The sequence below is a fragment of the Tamandua tetradactyla genome, chromosome 10 (genome assembly GCF_023851605.1).
Source record: "Tamandua tetradactyla isolate mTamTet1 chromosome 10, mTamTet1.pri, whole genome shotgun sequence".
NCBI lineage: Eukaryota > Metazoa > Chordata > Mammalia > Pilosa > Myrmecophagidae > Tamandua > Tamandua tetradactyla.
This window is the reverse complement of record NC_135336.1, coordinates 109,778,140-109,796,330: the sequence shown is the minus strand read 5'-3', so window position 1 is coordinate 109,796,330 and position 18,191 is coordinate 109,778,140. Positions and strand designations below refer to the sequence as shown.

General features: G+C 36.9%; 1 pseudogene; it reads right to left on the bottom strand.

The window, feature by feature from the left end:
* Positions 1-7,194: 7,194 nt before the first annotated feature.
* LOC143647770 (26S proteasome regulatory subunit 4-like) overlaps positions 7,195-18,191 on the bottom strand; it is a 59,553-nt pseudogene continuing 48,556 nt past the window's right edge.

Genomic DNA, 18,191 nt, shown 5'->3' with positions numbered 1-18,191 from the left:
ATTCAGATGTTCTTCAACAGGAGAATGTCAAATAAATTACGATCTAGTCAAAGAGTTGAGTATCGTTCAGCCAAAAATAATGAGTGAACATCATGAATAAACCTCAGAAAGAGTTAAACACTAGGAGGCAGATGCTAAAGAACAAATAGCGTGTGAGTCCTTTATATCATGTTCTCAAACAGGCAAAACTAATAGGCAGTGTTAGAAGTCTAACACTGGTTAGGACAGACGATGGGGAAGTGATTGTGGAAGCTCACATGGGGTGCAGCTAAGGCTCTGGAATGATTCAAGTTTCTGCTCTGGATAGTGGTTCCAGGAATCTATTGGCTTTGTGATGACTCATCCAGCCTGTAAAAAGGGAATGAGGACAACCTCTACGTATTACAATGGTCTCCAGGATATGTTGTTGAATAAATAAATAAAAACAGTAAAGTGGATAAAAGTATATCTAATGATATACCACTTATTAAAGAACAGTAGAATGTTAACACATGTATTTTCTTATAGTTAAAAAAATGAAAAGATAAACTACACAATATAAGTGGTTGGCAATAAGAGAAGGGAGGGAATAAAGTTGAGGCAACAGGCATAGAATCTAGACTTCTGAATATTCCTTGTTTTGTAGATTTAACTTTGAAATTGTGTAATTATTTTATATAACTATAAACAAAATAGATATAAAAGCAATTCCTGAAACACACAAAAAGAGATGATGTATTGATCTCATCCATTGATGACATAATCGCACAGATAGGAATTATACCAAGTGACTTTAAATCTCATGTAGGATTCAAAAGGAGAAATGGAGGAGGGTAGTACATTCAGTTGAAGTGTTTTAACTCTTTTCAATATGCTGGGTAGTGACAAAAGCACTTATTTATAATAGATTTAAATATGTTAAGAATGTATATTGTAATCTCTAGGAAAGTGACTATAACATAATAAAAGAATATATGACTGACAATATAATAGAGAGGAGAAGTGTAATGATGCTAACATTTAAACAATGGAAAGCGACAGAGTAAAAAAAGAATATAGAACAAGTGGAGATTTTGTGGGGACATCCACAATACCCCTACAGTAAATTCTTATTTTTATAAAGTCAGGATTTATATATACATTTATTCTTCTTCATTACTTTCTGTGTCTTTGTGCTTCATCTGGGCTTATTTATTTTCTACTTTAATTAATTTTTCCTTCCACTTTTTTTACTTTTCCTTTACCACAGCTCTGCTGCTGACAGTCTCAGTATTTGTTTGTATGAAAGTGTCTTTGTTTTACCTTCATTTAAATAAAAGCTTTTTAATTTTGATATAATTTCAAACGTGCAGGACAATTGCAAACTAAAACAAAGCCTACAGTGAACTCCAAAATACCCCCACACAGATACCCAGATCCACCAACTTTTACCATTTTGCTGCATTTACCATGTCCTCTCTATCCATCAATCTTTCTCCCTATTTACTTGTTTTCTAAGCATTTGAGAGTAGGTTGATAAATCACACTCCTAGAACATGTATTGCTTCCATGTACATTGCCTAAGAATAAGGATATTCACTTGTGCAACTACAGTTATCAAGTTCAAGAAATTTAACATTGAAATAAAGCTTACAGTCTATGCTTCAATTTTTTCATATATAACATCCTTTTGGGAAATTTCTCCTCCATTGTTAGATCCAGTCCGGGACCATGCATTGACTCGAGTTATTACTATCTCTAATCTATCTCTCTCTCTTTCACCCCCTTTCCCTCTCCTATTCCCTCCCCCTCTTAAATTGTGGAAACATATATACAACATGAACTTTGCCATCTCAACTGCTCCCAAGCATTTAATTCAGTATAATTAATCACATTCCAATTTTGTGCTATCTTCACCCTTTGTTACCAGAACTTTCCCATCACCCCAAACAGAAAACTTGCACTGGTTATGCATTAACATCCACCACCCACCTTCTTTCTCATCCCCTGCCCTGGTAACCTGCATTCTACTTTTCTGTCTCTATGAATTTGTATATTCTATCTATTGTGTATAAATGGAATCATACAATATCTATTCTTCTTCATCTGATTTACTTCACTCAAAATGATATCCTCAAGATTCATCCATGTTGGTGCATGTAGCAGAACTTCATTCCTTTTTAGGGATAAATAACATTCCATTATATATATATGGAATATATATATGCCACATTTTGTTTATTCATTCATCTGTTGATAGACATCAGGGTTGATTCCACCTTTTGGCTTTTGTGAATAATGCTGCTATGGACATTGGTGTTCAATTATCTGTCCAAGTCTTTGCTTTCAGTTTTTTTGGGTTTGTACCTAGTAGTGGAATTGCCAGGTTATGTGGTAGTTCTGTGTTTACTTTGTTGAGGAATCACCAAACCATTTTCCACAGCAGCTGCACCACTCTACCTTCTCACTAACAAGTATTGATGCTCTCATTTCTCTGCATCCTTTCCAGAACTTGTTACTTTACTTTACTTTTTTTTTTTTTAATAATAGCCATTCTGGTGACTGGGGGGTAGCATCACATTGTATTTTCAATTTGCATTTTCCAAATGGCCAATGACATTGAATATCCTTCCATGTGCTTTTTGGCAGTTTGAACATCTTCCAAAATATTGGCATACCTCATTTAATTGTGCTTTGCTTTTTTGCACTTTGTAAATATTGCATTTTATTTTTTTACAAATTGAAAGCTTGTAAAAAATCCTGAGATGAATGCATTTTTCCAAATAGCATGTACTCACTTTCTGTCTCTGTGTCGTTTTAATTAAGATATACATATATAGACACACACATATATGTATATAATGCTATTGCACACTTAGTAGATGAAAATGTAGTTTAAAGATAATCTTTATATGCACAGAGAAACCACAAAATTAATATAAATCACTTTATCGTGATAGTCACTTTATTGTGGTGGTCTGGAACCGAACCCGTAATATCTCTGAGCTGTACCTGTACATTATCACACTCAATAAATTTAAAATTAAATAATATTTTCTGTCATACAGTCCATATTTAGATTGGTCCAACTGTCTGATAATGTCCTTTGTAATTATTTTTTAGCTAAATCTGGGATCCAGTAGAAGATTATGCATTGCAATTGTCATGTCTCAATATTCTTAATCTAGAATAATTTCTCTTGATTCCCTCCTCAGATTGCTCACTACTCTTGTATATAAGCACTACTGACTTTTGTTTGTTGATCTTGTATCCTGCCACACTGCTGAACTTGTTTTTAGCTTTAGTAACTTTGTTGTGCATTTTGGGGACTGTCTATATATAGGAACATGTCATCTACAAATAATGAGAGTTTTACATCTTCCTTTCCTATTTGGATGCCATTTATTTCTTTTTCTTGCCTAACTGCTCTTGCTAGAACTTCTAGCACAATGTTGAACAACAGTATGACAGCGGGCATCTTTGTCTTGTTCCCAATCTTAGAGGGAAAGCTTTCAGTCTTTCACCATTGAATATGATGTTAGCTGTTTTTCATATATGCACTGTACCTTGTTGAAGAAATTTCCATCTATTCCTACCTTTTGAATTGTTTATATCGAGAAAGCATGCTGGATTTTGTCAAGTGCCCTTTCTGCTTCACTCAAGATGATGGTGTGGATTTCCCCTTACATTTGTTAATATGGTGTATTACATTAATTGATTTTTTTGTATTGAATCACCCTGGAATACCTGGGATAAAACCCTCTTGATCATGGTGTACAATTATTTTAATATGTTGCTGAATTCAATGTGCAAGTATTTTGTTGAGGATTTTTGCCTCTATATTCATTAGAAAGACTGGTCTGCAGTTCTGTTTTCTTGTAGTATCTTTATCCAGCTTTGGTATTCAGATGATGTTGGCTTCATAGAATGAAATTAGGTAGTGTTCTCTCTTATTCAGTTTTTTGGTAGAGTATGAACAGGATTGGTATTAATTCTTAGAATTATCAGTATTTCTCTTGTAAAGCCATCTGGTCCTGAGCTTTTCTTTGTTGTGAGATTGGGAGGTTTTTGATGATCAATTGAATCTCTTTGCTTATAATTGGTCTGCTGAGGATTTCTATTTCATCTAGAGTCAGTGTAGTTTGTTCACATGTTTCTAGGAAATTGCCCATTTTATCTAAGTTCTCTAATTTGTTGGCATAAAGTTGTTTATAATATCCTGTCACATTTTAAAAATTTCTTCTGGGTCCTTGGTAATGATTCTCCTCTATTCCTGATTTTATTTATATGCATCTTCTCTCTTTTTGTCTTTGTCAGTCTAGCTAATGTTTTGTAAATTTTATTTATCTTCTCAAAGAACTAACTTTTAATTTTTTTGATTTTCTGCTTTTTTTCCCTCAATTTCATTTATTTTTGCTCTAATCTTTATTTCTTTCCTTCATCTTGCTTTGGAGTTAGTTTGCTGTTCTTTTTCTAGTTCCTCCAAGTGTGTAGATAGGACTTTGATTTTAGCTCTTTCTTCTTTTTTAATGTGGGCTTTTAGAGCTGTTAATTTCCCTCTCAGCACTGCCTTCACTGCATCCCATAAATTTTCATATGTTGTTTTCTCATTTTTATTCAAATCAAGCTATTAACTGATTCCCCTTGAAATTTCTTCTTTGACCCACTGATTGTTTAAGAGTGTGTTGTTTAACTTCCATATATTTTTGAAATTTCTGATTCTCTATTTGTTACTGACTTCCAGCTTCATTCCATTATGGTCAGAGAGTGCTTTGAGTAATTTCAATCTTTTAAAATTTATTGAAACTTGTTTTGTGTACCAACATATGGTCTATCCTGGGGAATAATCCATGTGTACTTGAGAAGAATGTATATCCTGCTATTCGGGGGTACAATATTCTGTATATGTCTGTTAGGTCTAGTTCATGTATCATATTATTCATATTCTTTGTTTCCTTATTAATCCTTAGTCTAGATATCCTATCCATTGATGAGAATGGTATATTGAAGGCTCCAACTACTGTTGTAGAGATGCTGTTTTACCAGTGTTTGCCTCATGTATTTTGGGGCACCATAATTAATTGCATAAATATTTATTATTGTTATTTCTTCTTGGTGTACTGCCCATTTTAGTAATTTATGATGTCCTATTTTGTCTCCTATAACAGTTTTGCATTTAAAGTATATTTTGTCTGGTATTGGTAGCTACTCCAGCTCTTTTTGTTGTTGTTACTATTGGCATGGAATACCTTTTCCCAGCCTTACACTTTCAACCTATTTATGTCTTTTTGTCTAAGGTGAATTTCTTTAGACAGCATATAATTTGATCAGATTTTCTTATTCATTTTGTCAATCTGTATCTTTTGATTGGGGAGTTAATCCATTAGCAAAAATCTTTTGGTTTTTATATATAATATCTTATTTTTATCCCTCTTTTTACCCTTTTAGTTACCCTTACTGATAATTTTCATTTCCACACTCTACTCCAAGCCTCTCTATCCTGTCTTTTCCTTTCAGCCTTCAGAACTTCCTTTAGTGTTTCTTGTAGGGGAGATATTTTGTTGACAAACTTTCTCAGTTTCTGTTTTTCTGTGACTATTTTAAACTTTCCCTCATTTCTGAAGAACAGTTTTACTGGATAAATAATTCTCGGCTGGCAGTTTTTCTTAGCACCTTAAATATTTCATACCACTGCCTTCTCACCTCCATGGTTTCTGATGAGAAATCAGCACTTATTGTTATTGCTGTTTCCTTGTATGTAACAAATAATTTTTTCTTGTGTCTTTGAGAGTTCTGGCTTTATTTTTAGTTTGACATACTGATTAGTATATGTCTCTGAGTAGGTCTACTAGAACTTATTCTGTTTGAAGTACGTTGAGCTGATTGGACATGCATATTTATGTCTTAGAAGAAAATTGGGACATTTTTAGTCATTATTTCCTCAAATGTTCTTTCTGCCCCCTTTTCCCTTCTCCTCTCCTTCTGAGACATCCATGACACAAATAATTGTGTGCTTTATGCTGTCATTCAACCCCCTGAAAACTTGCTCAATTTTTTCCCATTTTCTCTCTCTGTTTTTCTGTCTGTAAGATTTTGATTGGCCTATCTTCTAATTCATTGATTCTTTCATCTGCCTCTTTAAATCTGCTTTTGTATGCCTCTGGTATATTTTAATCTCTTATTGGGCCTTTCATTCTCATAATTTCTCCTTTACTTCTTTTTATACTTTCAAATTCTTCTTTATGCTCATCCACTGTTTTCTTAATATCCTTTTTCTCTTTAGCCATATTTTCCGAATTCTCCTGGAATTGATTTAGGGAATCTATTTGAACATCTTTGATTAGTTATTCCAAACTCTTTGTGCCCTCTGGAGTTTTAATTTATTCCTTTGACAGGGCCATACCTTCCTGTTCTTAGTATGGTTTATAAGTTTTTGCTTGTGTCTAGGCATTGGATTATCTTGATGAGTTATCTCTGAAGGTCAGTTTCTGTTTTTTGCCTAGGGTTTTATTTTTGATTGACTTTGTGTTAAGACTCTTCTCTGGCACTTGATTCAACTTATTCTAGACCTTTAAAATTGCCTGTGTTTAATCAGATTTTTCAGCTCTTCTTCATCTGATTCTTGCCCTGGGTATGCGGTATAATTTTTAAGATTGCACCATTTGTGAAATTGTTTCACCCTTAGAAGAAAGCTTCCTTTCCTTTGTTCCTTCTCCCAGAATCTTAATCTGTTCTGTTTGTTTTTGTTTTTCCTCTATAGTTTTTTTGTTGTTTTTACTATCCTTTCAATGCCTATAGCTGCTTTAATCTGTAAGGAAGATTCTTGGAGGAGGGTCATCTTGGAGGGGTCTTTTCCAAGTTGGTGTTTCACAGCTAAAACAGTGACAGGTTCCCACGAAGATGCCACAGGCCAGCTCCAAAAAGCCCTGGGGAAGGTGCTGTTTCTGTTTGCTAAAAGCTGCTGAAATGCAATTTATCAGAACAGTATTGGCTTTTTTTGTTTATTTGTTTTTTTACTACCTCTGAAAGAGTATGCTTTACTGGGAAACAGTGCTGCAGTGACCAGCAGACATATGCAGCCCAAGGAGCTTTCTACATGTCTCGCCCAAAAAGATACACTATGTTTTGTTAATAAAAATCAACTGGAATATAGATTCTCCTGGTCAGCTTCCCCAATCTTGTCCACTGAGGGGTTGGGAAAATGCCCAGCCATTTTCTAGAAAGCCTGTGGTTCACTTAGAGATAGAACCCCTCACAGGTATCTTCTTTTTTTTTTATGAAGGAAATTTTCTTTAGATTTTTTTGAGTCTTCATTTGTTACTTTCATCCTACATTCTCTCAAGGCCATTAGGCCAGCTTAGTACAGATTACCTTGATGTCAGCACCATGAGGCCATCTTTAGCCATGATTCAGTCATCCAAGGTTACATTATCAGCCAATGTCATCCTGCTCGTGTGAATCTGGAAAATGTGCTTTTTGGTCGTCTCTTCAGGCAGGGGAGCTCAATCTTTCTGTCAATGCAACCTGGTCTGATAAGAACTGAATCCAAAGTTTCTATTTGGTTTGTGGCCATGATACTTTCACATGTTCCCTCGAGTCAAATCCATCCAACTGGTCCAACAATTCTAACATAGTTCACTGGATTTCTCTCTCACCACTGGAATTTGAGTTGTATCTTTTTTTCCTAATAGCATCAATGTCATCAGTAAACACAATGGACGGTGCATGTTCTTCAGCAAGATGAAACAATTCCCGTACAAATTTGGGCCCATGTCCTAGGTACTTCTGAATTAGTTCAGAGCCAACCACTTTTTTTTTAATACAAAAAATCATCAAATAAACGCAAACATTCCCATTTTGATCATTCCGTTCTACATATATAATCAGTAATTCACAATATCATCACATAGTTGCAAATTCATCATCCTGATCATTTTTTGGAACATTTGCATCTATTCAGAAAAAGAAATAAAATGAAAACAGAAAAAAAAATTATACATACCATACCCCTTACCCCTTCCTTTCACTGATCACTAGCATTTGAAACTAAATTTATTTTAACATTTGTTCTCCCTCTTATTTATTTTTATTCCATATGTTCTACTTGTCTGTTGACAAGGTCGATAAAAGGAGCATCAGATACAAGGTTTTCACAATCAGTCAAGGTTTTCACACAGTCACGTTGTGAAAGCTATATCATTATTCAATCATCTTCAAGAAACATGGCTACTGGAACACAGCTCTACATTTTCAGGCAGTTCCCTCTAGCCTCTCCATTATATCTTGAATAATAAGGTGATATCTACTTAACGTGTAAGAATAACCTCCAGGACAACCTCTCGACTCTGTTTGGAATCTCTCAGCCATTGACACTTTGTCTCATTTCACTCTTCCCCCTTTTGGTGGTGAAGGTTTTCTCAATCCTTTGATGCTGAGTCTCAGCTCATTCTAGGGATTTTCTCAATCCCTTGATGCTGAGTCTCAGCTCATTCCAGGATTTCTGTCCCACGTTGCCAGGAAGGTCCACACCCCTGGGAGTCATGTCCCACATAGACAGGGGGAGGGCAGTGAGTTTGCTTGTTGTGTTGAGAGCCAACCACTTTTAAGAAAGTGGCTGAGGTTTGGTTTGCTACTGCTTTGGCTAACAATATTTTACCTGTGCCTGGTGGACCATAAAGAATGGCCCCCTTAGGGGGCTTTAAACCTATCTCTTCATAATATTAGGGATGTGTAAGAGGAAGCTCCACAGATTCCTAAATTTCCTGAATTTGGTTGTCCAACCCCCCAGTATCAATCGATCAGGTGCATTGGTGCATTGCATGCACCTTGTGGGTGAGCAGGACAGAGCAGCCTGGTTCCAGTAGATCCTTGTCCACAAATGAAAGAGTGCTGACACAGTGTTCTGAGCCCACTGGTGTAGATACGATAGCGTGAGTGTCATCAGTGGTCTCTTCCAAGGTTCCTATGACATTCGGGCCCCCTCAGATCATCCATCTTTGATCTTTCCTCCTCTTGCTTTTCTTCTAATGGTTTCATTTGTTACTGATTTCTAATTAATTCTTCCTCCCTGAGAGGCTAATCTTTAATTCTCTCTAACTTCAATAATTTGAACCGGCACTGAGTTGTGAGGTGTCACCTGGGGGCAGTTTACTGGCAGCATCTGATCCTTTCGTTTTCTTCTTCTTTTTCCCCACTCTAGTTGGAACGGGGGGTTCATATTTCTTTTTCTTGTCCTTGTCATCCTTTTTGCCACTTCTAGGACCAATACCACCACTTTGACTTTGACCCACCTTGCTTCAGCTCCTCAAGCCACTGCTGCCGGAAGTATGTCTGCCAGGATTGGCTTTTAATATGGGATTTATAAAGTTACAAATTTACAAGTCTAAGGCCATAAAAATGTCCAAATTAAAGTATTAATGAGAGGATACCTTCTATGAAGAAAGGCCACCAGCATCTGGGGTTCCTCTGTTACATGCAAAGGCACATGGCAATGTTTGCTGTTTCTTCTCCACTGGATTTTGGTTTCAGAATGGCTCTCTCAGCTCCGGTCGGTCCTTCCGGCTTCTACCGGGGTATTTTCTTTCTCTCTGGGCTCTCTCTCATAAAGGGCTCCAGGGAAAGGATTAAGATCCGCCTTGAATTAGGTGGGCCACATCTCCATGGAAACAATTTAATCGAAAGGTCCCACCCAACATGTCTGCACCACAGGAAGGGATTAGAAGAACGTGGCTTTTTCTGGGATACATAAAAGTTTCAAACCAGCACAGAGGTCAAAAGACTTTTTAATGACTTTCCTAAACTGTGCTTTCTTGACTTCCCAGCAGATGGCGTCAGTCATCAATTATTGTTCGTGACCCAAAGGAGAGTCTGCGTCTTAAAACCTCCACTGCCTCTACCGGTCTCAGAGGTGGGGTTGAAGCAACAGCTATGGCCTTTCCATCTGGGACAGGATGAACAACCAGTCAGGGTCTGTTAACCCAGGGATCCAAATTTGCTTACCAAAAGCTGTGATTAGTGTTTGGCCATGCCCTCCCCCTGTCGCGTCCCCCGCCCCGTTCTTGAGGAAGAGAACTTCCAGGTCCCTCTCTATCCACAAGAACTAGCCAGGGACCAGATCTGCAGGTCTACATTTAAAGTGGGGGATGGGCGCTGGTAGCCACTGCACAGTGAGTTACAGTGAGTTACTCAAAAGGTTTTACTGCTGTTTCTTAGCCTCTTCTCCTGCTCTTTCCTGGATGCTATAAAATGTTCCCCTGGCTTCTGGAGCCCCAGAACAGTTGTTTCAGACACTTCCAGCCTGCCCATTAGCTGTTTTCAAGAAACAGGGAGTACTCGAGCTCCCTGGTCTGCCATCTTCCCCAGAAGTTCTTGATTATTTTTAATTGAATGTCAAACATTTTGGTTTAAAAATTATTGATACACTTTTAGGTTTGGGGAATATTATCTTCTGCCATAAAATTTACTTTTTAGCAGAGAGTCCATGATAGGGGCTAATCCTCTTACTCTAATCAGTGACACTGCTGATTTGAATCTGAACTACAGCTTTTGGGGGAAATGATTTACTTATGTGAACTGGTCCATCTTTACTTCTAACGTGCAGCTGTTCTGGTCTTTTATTCTTTCCTTTTCTCTTTCTTTCATCCTTTTGTTCTTTCTTTCCCAAGGTTCTTCCTTGGTAGGCCCTGAAATCTGTTATTTTTTTTTTACGGACCTGTGAGACTGCTGAAAACTCCTTCCTTTCTCAAGCTGTCAGCTGCCACTTTCAATTCGGCAAATGTATAGATAGCAGCAACTGTGAAATGATGAACTAACATCTCTCAGCATCCTTTCTCTAGGATATTGGTCATGGCTAGCCTCACTTCCTTGGTAGCTTTCTGATGCTTTTAAAGTAATTAAAAAAATTTTTTTCCCTAACTTTTCTAATTGTTCTTGGTCTGAGGGATGGTCTTAAGCATGCTCTTTTACCATTATTGGAAGTGTAACTCAAAATTATGTGCATGTGACTAAGGATTCTGTGTTAAGTTGTGGAAAGAGGTCCTTGTTTCCAGGTAATTTTTGCCTTATAGTTATGGGGCTGCATAAAGGAAGCAAAAATCATCATAGGATTAAAAGATTCAGTGATGCATTAACTAATCATTTATAAAATTTTTTCTCACTCAAAAGACTATCCTACTTGTCAGTAATGACTACCATAGTCCAGCTCCAAACATCTCTTATCAAATGTTTTGGACCGAGAAATTCTCTAAACATTCAGCCAAACATTATAAATTCATGCAAATTGATTGAGAAATGAAATCATAAAACTTGCTAAAAGGCATTGTATTAATTTTCTGCTGCTGCTTAACAAATACCCACTTAGCAGCTTATAACAACACAAATTTATTTCTCACAGTTTTTGTCATACAGGAGTCCTGGCTTGGGCCAGCTGTGTTCTTGGCATAGGTTTTCTTTTTTTAACTAGTCATTTTTTATTAAAATATATTCTATAGTCACATATCGTGTAATCCTCCAAAGTGTACAATCAGTGGTTCTTAGTATCATATAGCTGTACATTTATCATCACAATCGACTTTTTTTCTTTTTTTGTGAAAAATAACGTATATGCAGAAAAGCAATACATTTAAAAGCACAGTGCAACAATTAGTTGTAGAACAGATTTCAGAGTTTGGTATGGGTTACTGTTCCACAATTTGAGGTTTATATTTCTAGCTGCTCAAAGATCCTGGAGGCTAAAAGAAATATCAATATAATGATTCAGCAGTCATCCTCATCTGTTAAACCCTACCTTCTCTGTATACCTCCACCATCACCTTTAATCTTTCTCCCACTCTTCAGGGTTTTCGGCTATGCCACTGTAACTTTATCATGGTGAAAGGAGCTGTCAGTAATACGGGATAGGGAGATGGACCTAGCTGATGTTCTGGAGAAGCTGGCCTCTCTGCATTTCAGGACTGATCTGGTCCAGGGACCCATCGGCACAGGGTGTTTTGACTCTGAAACCATGTTGTCAGTTGAGTCCTTGATCTTCTCTGAGGCTGCGATCTTCTTTCAGGCTCAATGGTTGTTGGAAGATTCATTTCCTTGTGACTATAGGAAGCAAGTCTTCTAGCCTTTGAAACCCTGAGCCAATGAATTCCTATTGTTGATCAACCCATTTTATGATGTTTGTTTCTTTAATGCAATTTTATTAAGATATATACTCATATACCATATAATTATCGAGTGTACAGTCAGTAGTTCATAATATGATGATATTGCTGTGCATTCATCATCACAATAAATTTTTGAACATTTTCATTACTCCAAAAAATTAAAAATAAGAACAAAATTAAAAGTAAAAAAGAATGCCGGAAACATCCCATATCCCCCCTTCTCACTATTATTTATTTATTTTTGTCTTTTTTTTCTTCCTCTTCTGTCCATACACTGGATAAAGGGAGTGTCAGTCACAAGGTTTTCATAATCACATGGTCACACCTTAAAAGCTGTATAGTTATATAGTCATCTTCAAGAATCAAGATTATTAGATTACAGTTCAACAGTTTCAGGTATTTCCCTCTAGCTTCTCCAATACCCCAAGAACTGAAAAGGAATAGTTATGCATTCCATAAGAATAACCTCCAGAATTATTCTCAATTCTCTGTGAAACCTCTCAGCCACTGAAACTTTGTTTTGTTTCATATCTCTTCCCCCTTTTGGTCAAGCAGGCTTTCTCAAACCCTTGATGCGGGGTCTCATCTCATCCCCAGGAGTCATGTCCCAATTTGCTAGAGAGATTTACACCCCTGGAAGTCATGTTCCACATAATGGGGAGGGCAGTGAGTCCACCTGTGGAGTTGTCTTAGAGAGGGAGGCTACATCTGAGCAATGAAAGAGGTCTCTAGGGGTGATTCTCAGGCATAATTACAAGTAGGTTTAGCTTCTCCTTTGCAGGAATAAGTTTCATAAAAGCAAGCCTCAAGATCGAGGGCTTGGCTCATTAAATTGGTAGTCCCCAATGCTTGGAGAAGAACAGGTTCTCCCCAGGTGGGGAACTTTAATATTTCCACATTTTTCCCAGTCCCTCGAGGGAACTGTTCTCAGTTCCTAGAGGCTACCCTCGGGTCCTTATCACATAGCCCCTCCGTAGGCAGTTTACATGTGGTTGATTGCTTCTTTAAGGCAAACAGGAGCATCTCAATCCAGTCTACTTCTGTAGAGTATGTTATAATGTAACAAAACTGCAGGAAGGACCATCCCATCATATTCACAGTCCTCATCTGCACTCAAGGGGAGCACACAAGGAAGCAAATATCTTGGGGGCCATCTTAGAATTCTGTTTGCCAAAGCAAGACTTAATGATATTGATTAAAATTATGATTGCAGAAACTCTTTTATTTCTACTCAAATCCACTGATAAATGAGTAGATCAGTTAACAAATAAAAATGAAATAAAAAAGGGACAAAATGATAGCACTTCAAAAGAGTGGTTCAAAAGATTTGGTTATCTGAAGATTAAGATTTGCTCTTGGACAAAAATGTTAAATTCCCCTTGATAGTTTCCCCCAGAAGTGCTCAGATAGTTTTGAAGAAAAAAAAGGATGTTTTTATCTTGATGATTTAAAAAAAATTTAAATACTTTTTATTGCAAAATATATGTACAAAAAAAGCAATAAATTTCAAAGTAAATTGTAATAAGTAGTTATAGAACAGATTTCAAAGTTTGGTATGGGTACAGTTCCACAATTTCCAATTTTTCCTTCTAGCTGCTCTAAGACACTAGAGCTAAAACAAATATCAATATAATGATTCAACAGTCATATGCATTTGTTAAATCCTCACTTCTCTGTTATAACTCCTCCTTCTCCTTTGCTCCTTCTCCCAATCTTTGGGGATATGTGGGTTATGCCCATTCTAACTTTTTGTGTGTGTTAAAAGGGTGTGTAGGTAAGATAGGATGGGGGCTGGAACTGGTTGATGTTCTTGGAGAGACTGGCCCCTCTGGGTTTCAGGATTTATCTGGGTTAGGAATCACCTGAAGGTTTTCAGTTTCTGAAAAGTAAACCTAGTGTGTGCAACTTTTGTAGGATCTCAGATAGAGTCCTTAGTTTTCTTTAGGTTCACAGTAATATTGTTAGTTAGATATTGCTAATTGACAAACCGTGGCAATTAGCAATATCTAGCTGAAGATTGCTTAAGAGTAGCCTCCAGAATAGCTTCTAGACTCTATTTGAGCTCTCTCATCCAATGATACCTTATTTTGTTACATTTCAAAAGGGGTGTTTTATTAGGCTCCCTTGAAATTTGTGAGCCATATTTTTACTCTCTAGACACAGTCAAGATTTGATTCATTCTTTGTCCTAATAACTAGATGTTATTTATAATTATAATTTAAATTTTGTAAATGATAAAATTAAAAAAAAGGAGGTCACTTCATTTTTTAAAAATTCGTTTTGTAAGATAAAGTCTTAATTACTTTTCTTCCACTGTTTAGTATGAAATTTTCTTCTCTGTTTTGAATCCATTGACAGTATGTGGCCTTTACTGGGATCAGTTTCCCATGTGTAATGAAGGTTTGAGTTTGAAAACTGCACGATGTTTGCAGAGATGACCCAGTCTGGGTATCACACTTAGGAGCTGTTGCCATCTAGTGGTTATCATTTAAAGATGGCTGTACATTTAGGAGAACTAAATTAAAATATTAAGATCCAAAGGTATTATGAGCTGAGCTGGTTACTGTGAGCATGAAACAATTCATTAAACTGTTGTCTCAGCTTTGCCAAAAAATTATATCCAACATTATTGTAATCAGTAATTCATGGTACTGACCAATCAGAAGGGATGGCTGCCACAAACAAATATGCATGCCATCAAGCTGCATTTCAGACAAATAACAACTTATTTTGACTATTTCATTTCTCTTTGGACCAGTGTCATACTGCATTCTTAACCCCAGCCACCTCTACAAATGTTAATGCTCTTAGATACCACAACAGCCTAAGGAAATGAGTGAATTAGTTACTGAACCCCTTGAGAATCCAAAATTTAGAGCATAAAATTTTTAAAAATTTTTTTATTACTTTTTAAATACCAAAATAAAAACACCAAATGCAAGCATTCTTATTTTGTTCATTCCATTCTACATATATAATCAGTAATTCACAATATCATCACATAGTTGCATATTCATCGTCATAATCATTTCTTGGAACATTTGCATCTATTCAGAAAAAGAAATAAAAGGAAAGCAGAAAAAAAATTATATATACCATACACCTTACCCCTCCCTTTCACTGATCACTAGCATTTCAAACTAAATTTATTTTAATATGTGTTCTCCCTATTATTTATTTTTATTCCATATGTTCTACTCATCTGTTGACAAGGTAGATGAAAGGAGCATCAGGCACAAGGTTTTCACAATCACACAGTCACATTGTGAAAGCTATATCATTATACAATGATCTTCAAGAAACATGGCTACTGGAACACAGCTCCACATTTTCAGGCAGTTCCCTCCAGCCTCTCCATTACATCTTGAATAGCAAGGTGATATCTACTTAATGCGTAAGAATAACCTCCAGGATAACCTCTCGCCTCTGTTTGGAATCTCTTGGCCATTGACACTTTGTCTCATTTCTCTCTTCCCCCTTTTGGTTGAGAAGGTTTTCTCAATCCCTTGATGCTGAGTCTCAGCTCGTTCTAGGATTTCTGTCCCACATTGCCAGGAAGGTCCACACCCCTGGGAATCATGCCCCACGTAGACAGGGGGAGGACGGTGAGTTTGCTTGTTGTGTTGGCTGGAGAGAGAGGCCACATCTGAGCAACAAAAGAGGCTCTCTTGGGGGTCACTCTTAGGCCTAAAGTTTAAGTAGACTTGACCTATCCTTTGTGGGGTTAAGTTTCATGTGAAGAAACCCCAAGACTGGGGGCTCAGCCTATAGCTTTGGTTGTCCACACTGCTTGTGAGAATATCAAGAATTCAACTTGGGGAAGTTGAATTTTCCCCCTTTCTCACCATTCCCCGTAGGGGACTTTAGGGCATGAGAATTTTAAAAGGCCCGTTGGAATTCTCTTCCCACCCCCAAATAATCCCCTTCCTTTGCCAGAACAATATGTCCAAAGGGAAGAGTGAATAGCTAGGAAAGAGATTATACTTTTGTTCAGTCTACCCTCTGGGAGACTGTACCTGAAGTATCTTACACTTAAGCTCCAGATATTAAAACGAGTGGTTTACAGCTTCCAGTTGACCAAAATGGTGGTATAAGACACATTTTGATGCCTTGAAAAAACTTCGAGCAACTACAAAAACTTTCAGAGCCATCTTCCTCAAAACTTTAGAAAAGAGTTAAAGGTTTACAGTAATCGGGCAAGTGCTGAATCAAGAAACCCAGATTTAAAGATGGTAGTAGAAACTCACAGTGCCCTTACTTGTCCTTCTACTTCCCCTCCTGGGTGCAATGTGGAAAAGACCTGTACTCCCACTGTGGGTCCCTAACCCTGTTCCAAGGGATCAGAGTAACCCTTATATGTATACTGGGGGTGTGTCTGTGTCCATGCCAATCTATTGAATGGGAGCCTGAAAGACTGACAAAGAAATTCATCTCAGGCTCACCCTCCCAGACCTTGCCCTGCAAGCAGTAGCAACTTGTGACTTGTGGACAGCTTAAGTCATCTGAGAAACAATTAAGTCCATGTGGCATAGGATAAAGGATTACTGACTTTAGGACATACAATAGAACTCCTGAGAGGGGTTGAAAATCATTTTTTTCCATAGCAAATAGTGGAGACATTTGGATTCCTCTTAAATGGGGATTCCTAAAGCCATGAGTGAACACAAGCTCAGGTCAAGACACAGGATCAGGAAAGGGGGAGAGGGTCCTCACTTCACTTTTGCCTCAGGCTGTTCTTGTTAGGAAGGCTAAGCTCTGAAGTAGAGCATTTTCAAAGACTGTGAAAGGTGGTTTTTTTGTTGTTTTTTTTTGTACTGTTTTGTTTTTGTTAGCTCCTAGCACTCATAATACTAGCTGTAGACAAATGCAAAGAACAGACCACTTAGGGACTAAATTCCAGAGTTAACACTTTAAAACTTAAAATGAACACTGTGCAGCCAAAGATTAAAATATAAATAAAGAAACAGAAAATGATGGCCCATCCAAAGGAGCAAGATAAAACTTCAAAAACCATCAAGAAAGATGAGAAGACTTTGGAAATACCAGTTAAAGACTTTTTTCTTTAAATGATCATCAATATTCTCAAGGAGATGAAGGAAAACACAGCAAAAGAAATAAAGGATATCAGGAAAATTATGCCTGAGCATTATAAGATAAGGAGACAAATTTTGAAAAGGCATCAAACAAACACTGGAGCTGAAGACCAAAACAACTGAAATGAAATGTCCCCTAAAGGGTTTCAATAGAAGATTTGCACTGGCAGTAAAGAATCAGTGAATTCAAAGACAAGACCATTGAAATGAGTCAAGCTTAGTTGAAGACAGAAAAATGAAGGAAAAAAGTGAACAGAGTCTAAGAGATCTGAGGGATACCATCGAACATACCAACAACACATTATGGGAGACTTAGAAGGAGAAGTAAGAAGTTCAGGATGAAAGGAAAAGCCATGAAGAAATAAAGAGTTCTGGTAAAGGTAACCATATAGGTAATTATAAATGCCAGTACTATTGTATTGTATTTTTTCATATGTTACACCAATTTTTATTTTTCACAGTCTCCAAATTAAGGGTCAAAAAAGTATAATACTTACAAATAACAAAATGGCAGAAAAAGTCTGCGCTATCAGTAGTTACTTAAAATGTAAATGGATTAAACTCTCTGATTAAAAGGCAGAGTTGGGCAGCATGGATAAAAAAAATAGCATGATCCACCTATATGCTGTTTCCAAGAGACTAACCTTAAATTCAAGGAGACAAGTAGGTTGAAAGTGAAAGGATGGAAAAAATATATACCATGCAAATAGTAGCCAAAGAGAGCATGGGTAGCTGTACATCAAATAAAATAGCCTTTAAGTGTAAAAGTGTTATGAGAGATAATGAAAGTCACTGTATAGTGATAAAGGGGTCAATTCAACCAGAAAACATAACAACAACAAGAAGACATAAATGTGTATGGACCGTAGAGCCCCAAAATATATGAATCAAATATTGAGAGATTTGAAAGGAGAAATAGATGCTTCTATTTTAATAGTAGGCAACTTTAATACACCGTTTTTAATACTGGATAGAACATCTTGACCAA